Source organism: Polyodon spathula, unplaced genomic scaffold (genome assembly GCF_017654505.1).
Source record: "Polyodon spathula isolate WHYD16114869_AA unplaced genomic scaffold, ASM1765450v1 scaffolds_3670, whole genome shotgun sequence".
In the NCBI taxonomy this organism is placed as follows: Eukaryota; Metazoa; Chordata; class Actinopteri; order Acipenseriformes; family Polyodontidae; genus Polyodon; species Polyodon spathula.
Window position 1 is genome coordinate 1 of NW_024475129.1, and position 20,000 is coordinate 20,000.

Genomic DNA, 20,000 nt, shown 5'->3' on the forward strand with positions numbered 1-20,000 from the left:
TTTTTTTTTTTTAAATTTATTAAATCTTCACAAAAATAAACCACTACAATTATACATCAAAAACAAAAGTCAAAAAAACTTCAATACTTCTCAAACACAAATACCCATTCATAAACACCAAAAAATCTTATACCAAAACCAGAACTAAAATCTTTAAACACAAATATCCTTACTCAAATACACAAAACTAATTATTTTCTTTTATAACAGACAGTCATATAACTACCACTCCTCAACTCTTTTTTGCAGTTTTTTCTGTTATTTTTGCACTAGTCTCTTTCTCTCTTTCTGTTTCCTCCACTCGGTCCGCCCAGTCCTTCTTCGGCTCTTTCCCAGGCAAAGACCCAGGCTCCTTCACTCCCGCTTCCGCTGCTGACCTCTTCTCTGCCGGCTGTCTCTGCTGCTTTCCCTTCTCGGCCACGTTCTCCCTTCCAGATGTAGTCGCGGGCACTGACACCGTTTTCTCCTCCGACTTTCTCTCAGATACCGCTGATGACACTGACACTGGTTTCCCCGCAGTCTTCGTCACACCTCCTTTATCCCTTGCACCTTTCTTTTTCTCCTCGTCACTCTCCATCGCCTCGCTCTCCATCTCCTCACTGGAATCCTCCTCACTGCTCACAGGTTCAGTATAACTTGCGGCCCTGTGCGGACACTTATAAAACAGATGGTTAATATCCCCACACAAATTACACTTTCTCCTTTCCTTGCAATCCTTCGTATTATGTCCTTTTTTGTTACAGTTTCTGCAGAATAAGTCCTTACATTCCTCAGCCTTGTGACCCATTGCATTACACTTCCTGCACAGCTCCGGTTGTCCAATATAATACAAAAATCCACGGTTTGAACCAATGGAAAAAGAGGAAGGCGGATGCTCCACCCCCTCATACCCCACTTTACTGGGGCGGAACCTCGCCCACACTCTCCAGGTTCCGTTCCACATTCCAAATTCATCAGAGCACTTCTCAGGCGGCCTGACCACTTTGCAATACCGTCCCAAAAATGTCGAAACATCCTCCCCAGGTACAAACGGATTATACATGTGCACGTATACCACTCGCACTTCTTGTATAAAAAGAGGTTCAAGAATAAACGAACTTAAAAGCCTCGTTTCATTATTCTTAAAACATTTCCAGACACTCTGACAATAGACTTCAGTTTTAAGCGTTAAATCAAAAATTCCCCTTGCCTGGAAATCTTGCAGACAGAATACTTCGTTGAAGTCCAATTCGACCTTCTTCATAATACTGTTCACGAAATCCTTTCTTGACATAGCCTTCATCCCTTCCTTCCTCAGCAAACGAATCGTGTTCCTCAGACGAGGTCCCGGGGGCTTTGTTGCAGTCTCCTCCATCCTTTCGCCTTCTCTTTCTCAATGGAACCGGTTAGAATGCTGCGGTCAAGCCACATACAATCGGATCGGAGCCAAGAGGCCGAGAAGCGACGCCCACACTGGTTTTAGCCAAACGCCACGGGCGCCGCCGCCCGCCGCAGCAGTCGTGGTACTTTCTTCTCGGGCTGGCGGAGGGAGGAAGGAAGGAAGGAAGGAGGGAAGGAAAGGTGCCGGGCTCCAACGTGGGCGACCGCCCTTTCTGTGCTCGTTCTGCTTTTAAACTCCAGGTGGAGCCCCTCCCTGAGGGGAAGGGCTGTCCAAAAATTGGATCGAACTCGTAAATGCTCCTCTCCACGGAAATCTTTAGTAAAAGGCGAAAGATTTATTCGAGCTGTAGAGAAGCCAGAGTGTGCCTTTGCTGGCGGCCGAGCCCTTCCGGCCGTCCCAAAGGCCCAAAGGCCCTCCCCTCTGCCAAGCGGCAGCGAGGCCACGCACGCAAAACAAAAACAGGGAACTCCTCCCAAAACGCATCTGCCGTTCCGCCCCCGCGAAAGGGCGCTTTGCTGCTGCTGCTGCTGCTACACTGGCGCGACGACGCACAAGCAATGGGACGGGACGGACTTATACAATATTAAAAAAAAAAAAAAAAAAAACAAAAAAAGACAGATTCGTGCTGTTCTCGCCCTTTTGCCGCGGGCGGAAAACGGCGCCGTCCCAGGGAAAGGGAGAGGGGGGGAGGAGGGAATCCCAGGGTCCCTCTCTCTCTCCTCTCTCTCTCTCTCTCTTCTCTCGCTCTCTCTCTCTCTCTCTCTCTCTCTCTCTCTATCTCGCTCGCTTGCTCGCTCTCTCTCTCTCTCTCTCTCTTTTGACCTTTCTGAGAAATGGGCACCGTTCCCGGAGGTACTGCAATACCGGGTCGATGCGTGGAGTGGACGGAGCAAGCCCCGCTTCCATCTCCCTCTTCCAAAAATCCATTTAATATAGACGGTCCCCCTATGGGGGACGTATCAGATATTAAACTGATAAGAACAGATACTACACTTGATCTTAGCCAAGAGGCCGAGAAGCGATGCCCACAATGGTTTTGGCCCAACGCCCCGGGCGCGGCCGCCCGCCGAAGCAGTCGTGGAACTTGCTTCTCGGGCGGGCGGAGGGAGGAAGGAAGGAAGGAACGAAGGAAGGAAGGAATAAAAGGTGCCGGGCTCCAACGGGGTCGACCGCCCTTTCTGTGCTCGTTCTGCTTTTAAACTCCAGGTGGAGCCCCTCCCTGAGGGGAAGGGCTGTCCAAAAATTGGATCGAACTCGTAAATGCTCCTCTCCACGGAAATCTTTAGTAAAAGGCGAAAGGTTCATTCGAGCTGTAGAGAAGCCGGAGCGTGCCTTTGCTGGTGGCCGAGCCCTTCCGGCCGGCCCAAAGGCACTCCCCTCTGCCAAGCGGCAGCAAGGCCACGCAAAACAAAAACAAAAACAGGGAACTCCTCCCAAAACGCATCTGCCGTTCCGCCCCGGCGAAAGGGCGCTTTGCTGCTGCTGCTACACTGGCCTGCTGCGTGTGTCTAGGCCTGCCTGAATATTAAATGAAAAAAACAAAAAAAAAAAAAAAAAAAAAAAAAAAAAAAAAAAAAAAAAAAAAAAAAAAAAAAAAACTCAAAAAAAAAAACAAGAGCGGGAAAACCACGCTCTCAAGGAAACTTGAACTTGATGTGGCTCTCTCTCTCTCTCTTCTCTCTCTCCTCGGTGGGGAGGGAGGGAGGGAGGGTCTCTCAGCGAGCGCTTCTCTCGCTAGCCCGTCGCTCGCTCTCTCTCTCTCTCTCTCTCTGACCTTTCTGAGAAATGGGCACCGTTCCCGGAGGTACTGCAATACCGGGTCGATGCGTGGAGTGGACGGAGCAAGCCCCGCTTCCATCTCCCGCTTCCAAAAATCCATTTAATATAGACGGTCCCCCTATGGGGGACGTATCAGATATTAAACTGATAAGAACAGATACTACACTTCCTCGGAGCCAAGAGGCCGAGAAGCGATGCCCACAATGGTTTTGCCCAAACGCCCCGGGCGCGGCCGCCCGCCGCAGCAGTCGTGGTACTTGCTTCTCGGGCTGGCGGAGGGGAGGAAGGAAGGAAGGAAGGAAGGAAAGGTGCCGGGCTCCAACGGGGGCGACCGCCCTTTCTGTGCTCGTTCTGCTTTTAAACTCCAGGTGGAGCCCCTCCCTGAGGGGAAGGGCTGTCCAAAAATTGGATCGAACTCGTAAATGCTCCTCTCCACGGAAATCTTTAGTAAAAGGCGAAAGGTTCATTCGAGCTGTAGAGAAGCCGGAGCGTGCCTTTGCTGGTGGCCGAGCCCTTCCGGCCGGCCCAAAGGCCCAAAGGCCCTCCCCTCTGCCAAGCGGCAGCGAGGCCACGCACGCAAAACAAAAACAGGGAACTCCTCCCAAAACGCATCTGCCGTTCCGCCCCGGCGAAAGGGCGCTTTGCTTGCTGCTGCTGCTGCTGCTACACTGGCCTGCTGCGTGTGTTAGGCCTGCCTGAATATGAAATATGAAAAAAAAAAAAAAAAAAAAAAAAAAAAAAAAAAAAAAAAACAAAAAAAGGGTCGCCCTTTTGCGCGCGCAGGAAAGGGGAGGTGGGAAAAAACCATGGGGGGCAACTGCTCTCTCTCTCTCTCTCTATCCTCTAAGAGAGGGGGGAGGGGGAAGGGAAAAAACGGGCGTACCAGGAAAGGGAGCGGTGGGAGGTTCGCTCTCAGGTCTCTCTAACTCTCTCTCCTCTCTCTCGCTCTCTCGCAATCTCTCTCTCTCTCTCTTTGAACCTTTCTGAGAACTGATTTCCGTTCCTGGAGGGTTCTGCAATACCGGGTCAGATGCGTGGAGTGGAAGGTAGCAAGCCCCGCTTCCATCTCCCGCTTCCAAAAATCCATTTAATATAGACGGTCCCCCTATGGGGGACGTATCAGATATTAAACTGATAAGAACAGATACTACACTTGATCTGAGCCAAGAGGCCGAGAAGCGATGCCCACAATGGTTTTGGCCAAACGCCCCGGGCGCGGCCGCCCGCCGCAGCAGTCGTGGTACTTGCTTCTCGGGCGGGCGCATGGGGGAAGGATGGAAGGAAAGAATGAAGTAAGGGGGCCGGGCTCCAACGGGGGCGACCGCCCTTTCTGTGCTCGTTCTGCTTTTAAACTCCAGGTGGAGCCCCTCCCTGAGGGGAAGGGCTGTCCAAAAATTGGATCGAACTCGTAAATGCTCCTCTCCACGGAAATCTTTAGTAAAAGGCGAAAGGTTCATTCGAGCTGTAGAGAAGCCGGAGCGTGCCTTTGCTGGTGGCCGAGCCCTTCCGGCCGGCCCAAAGGCCCAAAGGCCCTCCCCTCTGCCAAGCGGCAGCGAGGCCACGCAAAAAACAAAAACAGGGAACTCCTCCCAAAACGCATCTGCCGTTCCGCCCCGGCGAAAGGGCGCTTTGCTGCTGCTGCTGCTGCTGCTGCTGCTACACTGGCCTGCTGCGTGCGTTAGGCCTGCCTGAATATGAAATATGAAAAAAAAAAAAAAAAAAAAAAAAAAAAAAAAAAAAGCGCGTCCCAGGAAGCAGGAAAACCGCCGGTCCGGAAAGGGGAGGAGTGAGGAGGCGAGGGGAAGAGGAGTTAGGCAAATCCAGGCCTCTCTCTCTCTCTCTCTCTCTCCTCTCTCTCTCTCTCTCTCTCTCCGCTCTCTCTCTCTCTCTCTCGCTCGCTCGCCTCTCTCTCTCTCTCTCTCTTTTGACCTTTCTGAGAAATGGGCACCGTTCCCGGAGGTACTGCAATACCGGGTCGATGCGTGGAGTGGACGGAGCAAGCCCCGCTTCCATCTCCCGCTTCCAAAAATCCATTTAATATAGACGGTCCCCCTATGGGGGACGTATCAGATATTAAACTGATAAGAACAGATTTTTTTTTTTTTTTTTTTTTTTATTTTTAAAGTTTTAACCCATTTTTAAAGCGATGCCCACAATGGTTTTGGCCAAACGCACTAAATACAATACAGAACAAAAACAGTCACATTATCGAAGTCATAAAGAACTTTACAATAAAAAACAGACCCTTTGAAAAAAAAACTACACGACTAACACTGAAGGGACACCCACAATACCATAACAAATAACAAAGACAAAAAACACCCAAAACCACAAGAACATGTTACCATTACAAACCCAAACCACTAAACCAAAGACTAGCTAATACATAAAACCAATAACTAACATATATTCTGAAAAACACCATTTCTTTAAATTTACATATATGCAAATCAACCCCTGAACACGAGCCCACAAAAAACGTTCCAAAAACACATATAGGCCCATCATTTCATTATAATAATCATCACACAAACATACAATTCAGCAAAAAAAACCAAAAAACAAAACCATATCCCCCTATTTCTTTTCCGCCTCCCTCCTTGCTATATCTGCTTTCCGTCTAGCATCTTGCAAAATCCTCTCCCTCTCAATCCAATACTTCTGTACCTCACTCTCCGGTGCAGGTCCCTTTCTCAGTCTTTCATTCCAAATCATTAATTCACTAAATTCCTTCTCACAGTAACAAGACATTAAAGTATGTCTATAGGTAGAAGTCTCTACACCTTTCTTTTTCCTCTTCTCCTCTTGTATTACCATCTTCTCTGCCCAAGTTAGCCGTTCGTACGCCTCCTTTTCCTGTTTCCTTTTCTCCTTTACGTCTTCGATTCTTTTTTTCCTCCTTTCCTCCTCTTCTTCCACACTTTCAGACCAACTTGGCCCGACTACACCCTCGCTGGCACTCTCTTCACTACTGCTCACAGCTCCAATCTCCCTCTCTTTCCGCTTTCTTTGAACTCCACTCTCCGTTGCCTCCATCGCCTCACTCTCTTGCTACCTTCTCCGCCCCACCACCACCTCCACCACCACCACCACGGTCCCGGGCTCTATGGGGGACCCCCTTTCACTACATTACCACTCATAAGAACCCTCCACCTCTCTCCACACCACCTTCCAATACCCTTACATAGACCACCACTTTTACTCCCTCCACTCATCCCCTTTCCACTCCCATCTTTCTTTACCCCATCAACACACTCATTTGCTCGCTCACCATCCATACTACTTCCAATTCCACTCATTCCCTTTCCAGTCCCACCTTTCTTTACACCAGCACCACCCTCATTTACTCCCTCACCAGGAATACTACTCCCACCTCCACTCTTTCCCGACCGCTCCCATCTTTCTTTGCACCATCACCACTCTCATTTGCATGCTCTTCATCCATACCACGTTTACCACACTCTCTATACAAATGATCGAAAGATCCACACATGCTACAACTCTTTGGGGTGTTGCAGTCCATCGCTTCATGCCCCTTCCTCCTACACTTTTGGCAGAACACCACTTGGCACTCACTCGCCTCATGTCCTTCAGTGTCACACTTGAAGCATTTCCTTGGTTGCCCAGGGTAAGATAGAAAACCCCTGTTTCCTCCAATCTGTATCTGGCCCGGAGGGTGTATTATACCCCCCTCCTTTGAACTACAAATCTTCAGCCTCACAAAGAATTTCCACTTCCCAGTCCAAATACCTGCAGGGTCAAGAACTTTAAAAGGTCCCGAAATAATGTCACACACCCGCTTGACATACTGTACAACATCTTCTTCTCCAACATATGGGTTGTACATAAAAACAAATAAAGGTCGAACTTCCCTTGCAAACAAAGGGTCTCCAATATACATTGAAAAAGGTCTTTCATTTTTCTTCTGCTGAAAAACATCCCACACATTTCGAGCCAGTTCTTCGCTACATAGAGCTAAATCAAAAAACTTATCATAATTTTGGAAACAAAAAATAGACTTAACTTCCAGCTTCAGTCCTTTCAGCAGCACTTCCTTAACGAAAAATTCACGTCCACCTGGCGTATTCTTCCATTCTCCAACATCCACGGTCCTCAGCTGTTTCTCCAACTCCTCACTCCATCGAAACCGGATCAGGTTCTGCATTCTCCTTCCCGTTGCCATCGCATCCAGCTCCCAGCGCCTTCTCTTTCTCAGCAAATATTCAAAATGCTGCGGTCATGCCACATACACTTGAAATGAGCCAAGAGGCCGAGAAGCGATGCCCACAATGGTTTTGGCCAAACGCCCCGGGCGCGGCCGCCCGCCGCAGCAGTCGTGGTACTTGCTTCTCGGGCGGGCGGAGGGGGGCGGAGGAAGGAAGGAAGGAAGGAAGGAAAGGTGCCGGGCTCCAACGGGGGCGACCGCCCTTTCTGTGCTCGTTCTGCTTTTAAACTCCAGGTGGAGCCCCTCCCTGAGGGGAAGGGCTGTCCAAAAATTGGATCGAACTCGTAAATGCTCCTCTCCACGGAAATCTTTAGTAAAAGGCGAAAGGTTCATTCGAGCTGTAGAGAAGCCGGAGCGTGCCTTTGCTGGTGGCCGAGCCCTTCCGGCCGGCCCAAAGGCCCAAAGGCCCTCCCCTCTGCCAAGCGGCAGCGAGGCCACGCACGCAAAACAAAAACAGGGAACTCCTCCCAAAACGCATCTGCCGTTCCGCCCCGGCGAAAGGGCGCTTTGCTGCTGCTGCTACACTGGCCTGCTGCGTGTGTTAGGCCTGCCTGAATATGAAATATGAAAAAAAAAAAAAAAAAAAAAAAAAAAAAAAAAAAAAAAAAAAAAGAACGAAAAGAGCGGGAAAACGGCGCGTCCCAGGAAAGGGGAGGTGGGGAGGGAGGGAGGGTCTCCTGGGGCTCTCTCTCTCTCTCTCTCTCTCTCTCTCTCTCTCTCTCCTCTCTCTCTCTCTCTCTCTCGCTCTCTCCTCTCTCTCTCTCTCTCTCTCTCTTTTGACCTTTCTGAGAAATGGGCACCGTTCCCGGAGGTACTGCAATACCGGGTCGATGCGTGGAGTGGACGGAGCAAGCCCCGCTTCCATCTCCCGCTTCCAAAAATCCATTTAATATAGACGGTCCCCCTATGGGGGACGTATCAGATATTAAACTGATAAGAACAGATACTACACTTGATCTGAGCCAAGAGGCCGAGAAGCGATGCCCACAATGGTTTTGGCCAAACGCCCCGGGCGCGGCCGCCCGCCGCAGCAGTCGTGGTACTTGCTTCTCGGGCGGGCGGAGGGAGGGAGGAAGGAAGGAAGGAAGGAAGGAAGGAAAGGTGCCGGGCTCCAACGGGGGCGACCGCCCTTTCTGTGCTCGTTCTGCTTTTAAACTCCAGGTGGAGCCCCTCCCTGAGGGGAAGGGCTGTCCAAAAATTGGATCGAACTCGTAAATGCTCCTCTCCACGGAAATCTTTAGTAAAAGGCGAAAGGTTCATTCGAGCTGTAGAGAAGCCGGAGCGTGCCTTTGCTGGTGGCCGAGCCCTTCCGGCCGGCCCAAAGGCCCAAAGGCCCTCCCCTCTGCCAAGCGGCAGCGAGGCCACGCACGCAAAACAAAAACAGGGAACTCCTCCCAAAACGCATCTGCCGTTCCGCCCCGGCGAAAGGGCGCTTTGCTGCTGCTGCTACACTGGCCTGCTGCGTGTGTTAGGCCTGCCTGAATATGAAAATATGAAAAAAAAAAAAAAAAAAAAAAAAAAAAAAAGAAAAAAGAGCGGGAAAACGGCGCGTCCAAAAAGTGTTTAGGTGGGCTAGTGAAGGGGAGTCCCCGGCTCCGAGGGAGGGAGGGGTTGGGTGGTCTCTCTCTCTCTCTCTCTCTCTCTCTCTCGCTCCTCTCTCTCTCTCTCTCTCTCTCTCTCTCGCTCTCTCTCTCTCTCTCTCTCTCTCTCTTTTGACCTTTCTGAGAAATGGGCACCGTTCCCGGAGGTACTGCAATACCGGGTCGATGCGTGGAGTGGACGGAGCAAGCCCCGCTTCCATCTCCCGCTTCCAAAAATCCATTTAATATAGACGGTCCCCCTATGGGGGACGTATCAGATATTAAACTGATAAGAACAGATACTACACTTGATCTGAGCCAAGAGGCCGAGAAGCGATGCCCACAATGGTTTTGGCCAAACGCCCCGGGCGCGGCCGCCCGCCGCAGCAGTCGTGGTACTTGCTTCTCGGGCGGGCGGAGGGGAGGAAGGAAGGAAGGAAGGAAGGAAGGAAGGAAGGAAGGAAAGGTGCCGGGCTCCAACGGGGGCGACCGCCCTTTCTGTGCTCGTTCTGCTTTTAAACTCCAGGTGGAGCCCCTCCCTGAGGGGAAGGGCTGTCCAAAAATTGGATCGAACTCGTAAATGCTCCTCTCCACGGAAATCTTTAGTAAAAGGCGAAAGGTTTATTCGAGCTGTAGAGAAGCCAGAGCGTGCCTTTGCTGGTGGCCGAGCCCTTCCGGCCGGCCCAAAGGCCCAAAGGCCCTCCCCTCTGCCAAGCGGCAGCGAGGCCACGCACGCAAAACAAAAACAGGGAACTCCTCCCAAAACGCATCTGCCGTTCCGCCCCGGCGAAAGGGCGCTTTGCTGCTGCTGCTACACTGGCCTGCTGCGTGTGTTAGGCCTGCCTGAATATGAAATATGAAAAAAAAAAAAAAAAAAAAAAAAAAAAAAAAAAAAGAACGAAAAGAGCGGGAAAACGGCGCGTCCCAGGAAAGGGGAGGGTGGGGGGGGAAAAAAAAAAAAAAAAAAAAAAAAAAAAAAAAAAAAAACAAAAAAAAAAAAAAAAAAAAAAAAAAAAAAAAAAAAAAAAAAAAAAAAAAAAAAAAATGAACGAAAACTAAACAAAACACAAAAAGGTCGGGGGGGGGGGGGGAAAACGGCGCGGGAGGGGGGCTCGTTAGGGTCTCTCTATATCTCTCTCTCTCTCTCTCTCTCTCTCTCTCTCTCTCTCTCTCTCTCTCTCTCTCTCTCTCTCTCTCTCTCTCTCTCTCTCTTTTGACCTTTCTGAGAAATGGGCACCGTTCCCGGAGGTACTGCAATACCGGGTCGATGCGTGGAGTGGACGGAGCAAGCCCCGCTTCCATCTCCCGCTTCCAAAAATCCATTTAATATAGACGGTCCCCCTATGGGGGACGTATCAGATATTAAACTGATAAGAACAGATTTTTTTTTTTTTTTTTTTTTTTTTTTTTTTTTTTTATTAGAAAATACTCAAACAATAAATATTCAAACAATAAACACAATCACACAATTAACAATTCAAAACAGACCTTACCCTTCCCCAAATATTTTCACAAAAATCATCCCCATACATGTGTTTGTCCATTTTAATTACATCTTTTATCTTCCAAAGAAACAAAAAATAGGCTTCTGTCGGTTCTGTTTTATCTTTTTTCTTTTTAATACACAAATTTCTTTTCTCCCATAATACCACCTTCCCCAAACTAATAATAAGCCATACTGCTCTAAATTTCTCTTTTGGCAGCTTTATCACCTCCTCCCCATACAAGATAACCTTCCCATTCAAAATTATATCACAAAACAAACTAATAAGATTGCTACATTTTCCCCAAAATACCTTTGCAAAAGTGCAGTCCCAGAACACATGTAAGACTGTTTCCTCCTTTTTGCACCTTGGACACTCTGCGTTTACCGCACATTGATGCCTATACAGTCTTTCCTTTACTGGCAATCTATCTAGAGCACACAGCCACCCCAAATCTTTGCACTCATTTCCTAACCATTTTGGCTGTATGCCTTCCCAATTTACTAATTTAAGATTGTGTTCATATCTTCCTTCCCATCTCTCTCTTATCTTTTCATACATTTTTTTATGGTTTAACAAAACATCCCTTTCTATTTCTTTTATTTGCATTTTTAAAAAGACTGATGCGTACATGTAGTGTTCTGGCCTTGTCTCAGCGTTTGGGACCGTGTTGTCCCAGGGTATTATCCCTCTTAAAACTGCTCCAAACCATAACCGAGTAAAATAAAAAGACTTGTGCTCTGTTCCCTTCAGCAGTGTTTTGCATATTTGATTTAAAAAAAAACAATCCAATTTTACAGATAAACACGGAATGTCTCTTCCTCCCTTTGCCACCTTCCCATACATCAATTCCCTATTCACACTTTCGTATTTATTGCCCCATACAAAAGAAAACATTAACCTAGTTAGTATTATTTTATTTTTTGCGTTAATAGGAAACACCCGTGCCAAATAAACTAGTGCTGGTACTATGTCTGTTTTTATTACTAGAATTCTCCCACTGATGGTCAGTCTTCTACATTTCCACATATTTAATTTTACTTTAACTTTCTCAATTTTCTCTTCCCAATTTTTCTTTATCCCATCCTTCTGAAAAAAGTGCACCCCCAAGATTTTTAACCCTTCCCTGCACACAGTTATACCTCCCCTGCTGTCCGTCCTCCCTTCCCACTTACCACAGAACATCATGCACGATTTCTCCAAATTTACTTTTGACCCAACAGCTTCTCCGTATGTTTTTAATAACAAGATTGCTCTATCTATGGCCCAATCTGAACATAAAAACAAAGTTGTGTCGTCTGCGTATTGTGCAATCTTGACCCTTTTCCCCTTACTCCCTGGGATATGAACCCCATCTATATCTTTATCTTTTCTTATTAAGTTTGCCAAAGGCTCAATACACAACACATACAATAATGGTGACATCGGACACCCTTGCCTCACCCCCCCTTCCTGCCTTACCTGTTCACTGAGAAACCCATTAATTTGCACCTTGCTAGTTGCTTTGTTGTACATCGTTCTAATCCACTTTACAAAGGTTCCACAATTCATTCTTTCTAGAACGGAAAACAGAAATTCGTGGCTGACCCTATCAAAAGCCTTCTCCTGGTCAACACTCAACAGACACAGAGGTAAGTCTCTTTCTTTTACCCAGCTGATGACATCCCTAGTTAATTGTAAATTGTAAGTTGTGGACCTATTCTTAACCCCACAAGTCTGGTCCTCATTAACTAGACTGGGCATCACTGCTTTTAGTCTATTGGTCATTACTTTACCCAAGATTTTATAATCTACATTTAACAGGGTAATAGGCCTCCAGTTTTTTAGCAGGTTCTTATCTCCCTTTTTATATATCAGACTTATTATCCCTGTCTTCATGGTTTCTGGCATCTCTCCATCCACCAAAATCTCTCTGTACACCTCAGTTAAATCGTCTCCTAAAATATCCCAAAAACAAACATAAAATTCCTTTGGTAACCCGTCACACCCAGGAGTTTTATCAGCTTTCAAAGACTTCAATGCCGTCTCTATCTCACATTTGGTTATCTCTTGCTCCAGAAGTGTTTTCTCATCGTTATTTAACTTCTGGTCTATATTGTTCAACAATTCCTCTGCTTTTGTGTGATCTATTTCCCTTTTGTTAAAAAGTTCCTGATAAAACTCCTGAGCATGCTTTAAGATGTCCTCTCTTTTATTGATTTTCCCTGTCCCTGTTTCTAATTCAGAAATTACACATTTCCTTTGTTTTCCTTTAATACTTTGAAAAAAAAATTTAGAGCATTTTTCGTCTTGTTCTTTTTCTGTTACTTTAGCCAAAAATGTAAATTCCTTAACCTTTTTTTCGATGTTATTTTGTATTTCCTTTTTAATGTTGTTATATGCTTCTAAACTAACCTCTTTCCCCTCGTTTATTTTAGAATGCATGATCTCTAATTCTTTTTGTAATTTTCTCTCAAAATGTCTCTCCTCTTTCTTTTTCCTTTTACTGTATATTTGGCAAAACTATCTTATTTTAACTTTTACCATCTCCCACCAATCAACAATGGTTCCGAAAGCCCACTTCATATCTTTCCATGTATTATAAAAGATCTTAAATTCGTGCCTGAATTCATCACACTCTAACCCTTTCATATTCAATTTCCAATACCCCCTACCTATGTCCTCCCCCTTAATTTCAATAGAAGCCCCAATTGTATCATGGTCTGAAAACCAGTTGGGATACATGAAGAAATCCAAGATCTTAATATTTTTAGATATAAAGAAGTAATCTAACCTTTTACTCGCTCCTCTTGAGTTTCTCCATGTATGCCCTACACCTTTTTTATTGTGTCTCCTATACACATCCACCAAATCATAATCCCCCAATACCTTTATTAAATACTGTGCAGAAAAGTCATAGTCACCCTCAAAACATGTGTTAAAATCCCCACCCATTACAACTGTGCGATTGGTACATAGAATATTAGGTAAGTGCTTAAATGTGTCCAGCCTTGTCCCTTTTAATGTAGGTGCGTACATATTCACCAGGCTAAGCTTTCTATCATTGAGCCTGCCATCTGTATACATTAATCTGCCTGGTATGATCACTCTTGTTTCCTCAATGACAAACCTGGTATTTTTAAATAATATTCCCACCCCATCTGAATGTACATTACCAATGCTCCATACTGAAGCACCATCCTTCCAGTCCTTACTAAAGCGTTCAATGTCCTCTGAATTCTTCAGGTGGCATTCCTGCAAAAAACAGACTTGAAAGTCCAAAGACCTGAGAGAAAAGAACAAGGAAGCCCTCTTACCAACATCTCTCATGCCCCTAGTGTTGACTGAAAACACGTTGAAATACATTTTTTTTTTATGTTCCATCTTCTTTACCACCCTTCTGGAACATTGTCGTTTTCTTCATGTTGTCCACCATTGAGTCACTCAAGTAATTGAGCTGGGAATCCACGCTGTTCTCCTCACTATCCACTTCTGATGGCACCAACGGGGAGCTCTCTATGGAAGACGGCTCGACACTTGAGACTTCTTCCTCTCCCACCTCCTCATTTTCCAAACACTCGTAGCTGTTGGATGTCTCAATTACGCAGACTTTGTTGTCACCTTCCAAACCCTCCTGGTTTAATTTCCTCTTTGTCGTTCTTTTTCCTCCCACCAATTCCCAACCCATCTCGTCACTTTCTTCTGTGTCTCCCCATTGTTTTGTGCCCCCAACAGGTGTATCTGAAATCACCGTACCTTGAGATGATTCGTCGGTCGCCATAGCTTCAGGTAAGTTCTCAACACTAGTAACTGACTTCTTTTTTTCCCTTTTTTCTTTTCCAGACACTCCTGCCACAGGGTCCTCAACAGCGGGAGGCTCCAACCCAACAGCCAGAGGCTCCTCCATCGCAGCCGCCGTTGTAGTCACTGGAAGATTCTCCTGCACAGCGCCTTCAGAAACAGCGCCCCCATCAGCACAGGTAGGTGCAATTTCTTCTAGAACCTCCTCAACGTCACGAAATGACTCAGCGTAAGTCTTGTGTCGGTAAGGGCAGTCCTTGAACATGTGCTCAGTGGAATCACACAGGTTGCAGGATCTGGGTTTTTTACATTCCTTTGCCTCATGTCCCGTCTCTAGACAATTTCTGCAGAAGATATTAGGGCACATTACTGCAATATGTCCCTGCTCTCCGCATTTTCGACAGGTTTTGGGTTGTCCATAATAATACAGAAAACCTTAACACCACCGATATAAAAGGATGCTGGGGGACATTCAAACCCTCCTATTTTCCTCTTAAAACGGACAGTGTATTTTCTATTCCCGTTCCACATACCATCATAGTCCATCTCTCTTACTCCAGCACCTAAAACATCGCAGTATTTAGTCAGAAATCGCCGAATGTCCTGCTCTTTAGTATAAGGGTTCTGCATGCACACTGTCACGGTTCTCACCCGGCTTGCAAACAGTGGCTCCACTCTGAAGTTTGAAATCGGAGAGATGTCCTTTGATTCCAGGCACTTGGTCCATGCTTCCTCGCATAAGTAGTCCCCCGCGAAAGTCACTTCATAGGTACTCCTTAGTGGAAAGTCCCGGTAGCAATAGATCTGCGCCGCTGTAACTCCCAGGAATTCAAAAATGATGTCCTTGGCAAAGCTCCTTCTTGTCATGGTGAACTGAACTCCATCCTTTTCTCTTCCAATGAAACGTATTGTATTCAGAAGTCGCGCCGAGGGGGCCGACATGTAGTCTCCGGTCGCCATCACCTTCTCTTTTCTCTCTATTTAGAAAAAGCTGCGGTCATGCCACATACTTAATCCGAGCCAAGAGGCCGAGAAGCGATGCCCACAATGGTTTTGGCCAAACGCCCCGGGCGCGGCCGCCCGCCGCAGCAGTCGTGGTACTTGCTTCTCGGGCGGGCGGAGGGAGGGAGGAAGGAAGGAAGGAAGGAAGGAAAGGTGCCGGGCTCCAACGGGGGCGACCGCCCTTTCTGTGCTCGTTCTGCTTTTAAACTCCAGGTGGAGCCCCTCCCTGAGGGGAAGGGCTGTCCAAAAATTGGATCGAACTCGTAAATGCTCCTCTCCACGGAAATCTTTAGTAAAAGGCGAAAGGTTCATTCGAGCTGTAGAGAAGCCGGAGCGTGCCTTTGCTGGTGGCCGAGCCCTTCCGGCCGGCCCAAAGGCCCAAAGGCCCTCCCCTCTGCCAAGCGGCAGCGAGGCCACGCACGCAAAACAAAAACAGGGAACTCCTCCCAAAACGCATCTGCCGTTCCGCCCCGGCGAAAGGGCGCTTTGCTGCTGCTGCTACACTGGCCTGCTGCGTGTGTTAGGCCTGCCTGAATATGAAATATGAAAAAAAAAAAAAAAAAAAAAAAAAAAAAAAACGAAAAGAGCGGGAAAACGGCGCGTCCCAGGAAAGGGGAGGGTGGAGGCTCTCTCTCTCTCTCTCTCTCTCTCTCTCTCTCTCTCTCTCTCTCTCTCTCTCTCTCTCTCTCTCTCTCTCTCTCTTTTGACCTTTCTGAGAAATGGGCACCGTTCCCGGAGGTACTGCAATACCGGGTCGATGCGTGGAGTGGACGGAGCAAGCCCCGCTTCCATCTCCCGCTTCCAAAAATCCATTTAATATAGACGGTCCCCCTATGGGGGACGTATCAGATATTAAACTGATAAGAACAGATTTTTTTTTTTTGATCTTTTTTAATTTATTAAATCTTCGACAAGCGATGCACACAATGGTTTTGGCCAAACGCCAAAAAAACGGCCGCCCGCCGCAGCAGTCGTGGTACTTGCTTCAAACACAAATACTCATTCATAAACAACAAAAATCTTATATCAAAGCCAGAACTGAAATCATTAAACACAAATACCCTTACTGTGCTCGTTCTGCTTTTAAACTCCAGTTATTTTCTTTTATAACAGGAAGGTCTGTCCTAAAACTGGATCGAACTCGTAAATGCTCCTCTCCACGGTTATCTTCAGTAAAAGGCGAAAGGTTCTATTCGAGCTGTAGAGAAGCCAAATCAAAAACTTTCCCATTAATACTCTTCTATTAATCGGCCCAAAGGCACAAAGGCCCTCCCCTCTACCAAAACGGCAGCTATCCACGCATACAAAACAAAAAAAAACACTAACTAACCGCATATGCCGTTCCGCCCCGAAAAAACTACATTTTGTTCTACATCTGCACAAAACATTCCCCATCTACCATTACCCCATTTACATATCCCATCCACCTAAAACAGAACAACCAATCAGAAGCTTACACATGTCACAAACTGAAAAACATTGCTCAAGTCTTTTTAACAATTCTCACAATTTTCTCAGTTCCAGTCTCTTTCTCCTTTTCTACCTCCTCCACTCTGCTCTGCCCAGTCTTTCTTCTCTTCTTTCCCTGCAGTCGTTCCAGACCCGCTCACTCCCGGAGGTACTGCAATACCGGGTCGATGCGTGTCTTCTTCGGAGCAAGCCCCGTTCTGTCTCCCGCTGCTTTACGACTTTTTTCTTTGCCGCTACTGCCACTGGGGGACGTCCGCTATTACACTGATTTTATCCATGGTCTTTAGTTTCTCCAATAAATTTCTCCTTGGCTCCATTAACAACCGTAAAACATTCTTCTTCCCCAACTCACCTTCCAAATCCAAAACTCCACACTGGATTCCTCATCACTAGCTCGTCCTTTTCGCAGCCCCAGCGTAACTCGAAGCATTCTGTACTTTAACAAAACAAAACATCCACAAAAAATTAAAGCTAATTCCCATTACAGCAAAAAACACAGTCTAATCTTTTCTTTACCATATCTTTAACAATACAAGAAAATCCTTCAATTTCACAGTATGCAAAACAAAGTATTACTATGTTCCCCAAAAACTCCCGCCTCATATTCCCAATTCCATTACATTTCCGACACAAAAAACACTGACCAACATAAAACAAATAACCCCGGTTAGATCAAACAGAAAAGGAAAAAAGGCGGAAACTTCACAAAACCTCATATCCCTCCTTGCTGGGTCGAAATCTTGTCCATATCTTCCAAGTACCGGTCACATAGTCAAAACTCATCCATACATTTCTCATATTTCTCTGACTCACCTTCTAAACTAGCTCCCTTTCTAGCAACCTCCCCTGCCAGGCACAAACGGGTTATACAAATGAACAAAAACAACACGGACTTCTTGCAAAAAAAGAGCTTCGAAGTTAAACAAATTCAAAGCCTTCCTTTCTCTTCTTCTCCTCTTCTAATTCCAAACTCCGCCCAAGATAGCTCTTCGTATTCCTCCTTTTCCCGTTTCCTTTTCTCCTTTGCATCTTCCTTTTCTCTCAAAAAAATTGACTTCTTGTCCTCCTTTCCTCCTCTTCCTCCACACTTTCAGACCAGCTCGGACCGACTCACCCTCACTGGCACTCTCCTCGCTTTCCTCACAGCATGCGCTCCTCTCTCTTTCCGCTTCTTCAGAATTTCACTCTTCGTTCCCTCCATCGCCACACTCTCTTCCACCTTGTCCGCCCCACCATCACCTTCACCCACACCACCACCACACATGCCCACACCTGCACACCCTTTCACTTCATTACCACTCATACCCCCTCCACCACTAACCACTCTCACCACACCACCTTCCTTACTTACATCACTGCCCCCTTTACTCCCTCCACTCATTCCCTTTCCTCTCCCATCTTTCTTTGCACCATCACCAGGAATTTGCTCGCTCACCATCCATACCACCCCCACTTCCACTCTTTCCTTCTCCACTCCCATCCTTCTTTGCACGTCACCACTCTCACTTGCTCTCTCACCATCCATACCACGCTTCCCACATTCTCTGTACAGGTGATCCAGTGCTCCACACATACTGCAACTCTTTGGGGTTTTACAGTCCTGTGCTTCATGCCCTTCCCTTCTGCATTTCTGGCAAAACATCACTCCACATTCACTCGCCTCAGTGCCCTTCAGCGTCACATTTAAAGCACCTTTTCGGTTGCCCAGGGTAACTTAAAAAACCCCTGTTACCCCCAATCTGTACTCGTCCCGGAGGGTGTACTATACCCCCCTCCTTTGAACTGCAGATCTTCAGCCTCACAATAAATCTTCCACTTCCCGGTCCAAATACCAACAGGGTCAAGTACTTTAAAAGGTCCCGAAATAATGTCACAAAACCGCCCAACATACTGTGCAACTTCTTCTTCTCCAACATATGGATTAAACATAAAAACAAACAAGGGACGGATTTCCCTTGCAAATAAAGGATCTCCAATATACATAGAAAAAGGTTTTTCATTTTTCTTCTTCTGGTATACCTCCCAAACACTACGAGCCAGTTCCTCATTGCACAAGGCTAAATCAAAAAACTTCTCATAATTCTGAAAACAAAAAATAGATTTCACCTCCAACTTCAGACCTTTCAGCAGAACTTCCTTCACAAAAAACTCCCGACCACCTGGTGTATTCTTCAAATCTCCGACGCTCACGGTTTTCAGCTCCTTCTCCAAATTCTCACTCCATCGAAAACGAATGAGGTTCTGCATCCTTCTCCCAGTCGCCATCGTATGCAGCTCCCAGCGCCTTCTCTTCCTCAATGGATTCTCAGGATGCTGCGGTCATGCCACATACACTTGATCTGAGCCAAGAGGCCGAGAAGCGATGCCCACAATGGTTTTGGCCAAACGCCCCGGGCGCGGCCGCCCGCCGCAGCAGTCGTGGTACTTGCTTCTCGGGCGGGCGGAGGGAGGATAGGAAGGAAGGAAGGAAGGAAGGAAGGAAAGGTGCCGGGCTCCAACGGGGGCGACCGCCCTTTCTGTGCTCGTTCTGCTTTTAAACTCCAGGTGGAGCCCCTCCCTGAGGGGAAGGGCTGTCCAAAAATTGGATCGAACTCGTAAATGCTCCTCTCCACGGAAATCTTTAGTAAAAGGCGAAAGGTTCATTCGAGCTGTAGAGAAGCCGGAGCGTGCCTTTGCTGGTGGCCGAGCCCTTCCGGCCGGCCCAAAGGCCCAAAGGCCCTCCCCTCTGCCAAGCGGCAGCGAGGCCACGCACGCAAAACAAAAACAGGGAACTCCTCCCAAAACGCATCTGCCGTTCCGCCCCGGCGAAAGGGCGCTTTGCTGCTGCTGCTACACTGGCCTGCTGCGTGTGTTAGGCCTGCCTGAATATGAAATATGAAAAAAAAAAAAAAAAAAAAAAAAAAAAAAAAAAAAAAAAAAGAACGAAAAGAGCGGGAAAACGGCGCGTCCCAGGAAAGGGGAGGGTGGGGCTCTCTCTCTCTCTCTCTCTCTCTCTCTCTCTCTCTCTCTCTCTCTCTCTCTCTCTCTCTCTCTCTCTTTGACCTTTCTGAGAAATGGGCACCGTTCCCGGAGGTACTGAGAATTCCCGGACTGCGGGTCGATGCGTGGAGTGGACGGAGCAAGCCCCGCTTCCATCTCCCGCTTCCAAAAATCCATTTAATATAGACGGTCCCCCTATGGGGGACGTATCAGATATTAAACTGATAAGAACAGATTTTTTTGTTTTTAAAGTTTTTATTTATTTTCATTAAACAAAGAAAAACATACTCATACATAATCAAACCACTAAATACAATACA

General features: G+C 47.0%; 14 non-coding genes and 5 pseudogenes across 14 annotated transcripts; all 19 read right to left on the reverse strand.

The window, feature by feature from the left end:
* Nucleotides 1-1,626: 1,626 nt before the first annotated feature.
* LOC121312152 lies at nt 1,627-1,744 on the reverse strand. The gene has a single exon (XR_005949705.1). It is a non-coding gene; the product is annotated as a U5 spliceosomal RNA (small nuclear RNA).
* A 467-nt stretch (nt 1,745-2,211) lies between these two features.
* On the reverse strand, nt 2,212-2,404 carry LOC121312143. The gene has a single exon (XR_005949702.1). It is a non-coding gene; the product is annotated as a U2 spliceosomal RNA (small nuclear RNA).
* A 189-nt stretch (nt 2,405-2,593) lies between these two features.
* Nucleotides 2,594-2,711, reverse strand: LOC121312157. The gene has a single exon (XR_005949710.1). It is a non-coding gene; the product is annotated as a U5 spliceosomal RNA (small nuclear RNA).
* A 452-nt stretch (nt 2,712-3,163) lies between these two features.
* On the reverse strand, nt 3,164-3,356 carry LOC121312169. Its single transcript, XR_005949720.1, has one exon. It is a non-coding gene; the product is annotated as a U2 spliceosomal RNA (small nuclear RNA).
* Nucleotides 3,357-3,534: 178 nt separating this feature from the next.
* On the reverse strand, nt 3,535-3,652 carry LOC121312158. The gene has a single exon (XR_005949711.1). It is a non-coding gene; the product is annotated as a U5 spliceosomal RNA (small nuclear RNA).
* Nucleotides 3,653-4,149: 497 nt separating this feature from the next.
* LOC121312144 lies at nt 4,150-4,343 on the reverse strand. Its single transcript, XR_005949703.1, has one exon. It is a non-coding gene; the product is annotated as a U2 spliceosomal RNA (small nuclear RNA).
* A 181-nt stretch (nt 4,344-4,524) lies between these two features.
* Nucleotides 4,525-4,642, reverse strand: LOC121312159. Its single transcript, XR_005949712.1, has one exon. It is a non-coding gene; the product is annotated as a U5 spliceosomal RNA (small nuclear RNA).
* Nucleotides 4,643-5,097: 455 nt separating this feature from the next.
* LOC121312147 lies at nt 5,098-5,308 on the reverse strand (annotated as a pseudogene).
* Nucleotides 5,309-7,625: 2,317 nt separating this feature from the next.
* On the reverse strand, nt 7,626-7,743 carry LOC121312160. Its single transcript, XR_005949713.1, has one exon. It is a non-coding gene; the product is annotated as a U5 spliceosomal RNA (small nuclear RNA).
* Nucleotides 7,744-8,174: 431 nt separating this feature from the next.
* On the reverse strand, nt 8,175-8,367 carry LOC121312155. Its single transcript, XR_005949708.1, has one exon. It is a non-coding gene; the product is annotated as a U2 spliceosomal RNA (small nuclear RNA).
* Nucleotides 8,368-8,552: 185 nt separating this feature from the next.
* LOC121312161 lies at nt 8,553-8,670 on the reverse strand. Its single transcript, XR_005949714.1, has one exon. It is a non-coding gene; the product is annotated as a U5 spliceosomal RNA (small nuclear RNA).
* A 440-nt stretch (nt 8,671-9,110) lies between these two features.
* On the reverse strand, nt 9,111-9,303 carry LOC121312167. The gene has a single exon (XR_005949718.1). It is a non-coding gene; the product is annotated as a U2 spliceosomal RNA (small nuclear RNA).
* Nucleotides 9,304-9,497: 194 nt separating this feature from the next.
* Nucleotides 9,498-9,615, reverse strand: LOC121312156. Its single transcript, XR_005949709.1, has one exon. It is a non-coding gene; the product is annotated as a U5 spliceosomal RNA (small nuclear RNA).
* A 576-nt stretch (nt 9,616-10,191) lies between these two features.
* Nucleotides 10,192-10,409, reverse strand: LOC121312150 (annotated as a pseudogene).
* Nucleotides 10,410-15,450: 5,041 nt separating this feature from the next.
* On the reverse strand, nt 15,451-15,568 carry LOC121312162. The gene has a single exon (XR_005949715.1). It is a non-coding gene; the product is annotated as a U5 spliceosomal RNA (small nuclear RNA).
* Nucleotides 15,569-15,947: 379 nt separating this feature from the next.
* Nucleotides 15,948-16,150, reverse strand: LOC121312145 (annotated as a pseudogene).
* A 177-nt stretch (nt 16,151-16,327) lies between these two features.
* LOC121312166 lies at nt 16,328-16,448 on the reverse strand (annotated as a pseudogene).
* Nucleotides 16,449-19,251: 2,803 nt separating this feature from the next.
* LOC121312163 lies at nt 19,252-19,369 on the reverse strand. The gene has a single exon (XR_005949716.1). It is a non-coding gene; the product is annotated as a U5 spliceosomal RNA (small nuclear RNA).
* Nucleotides 19,370-19,751: 382 nt separating this feature from the next.
* On the reverse strand, nt 19,752-19,960 carry LOC121312151 (annotated as a pseudogene).
* Nucleotides 19,961-20,000: the final 40 nt, after the last annotated feature.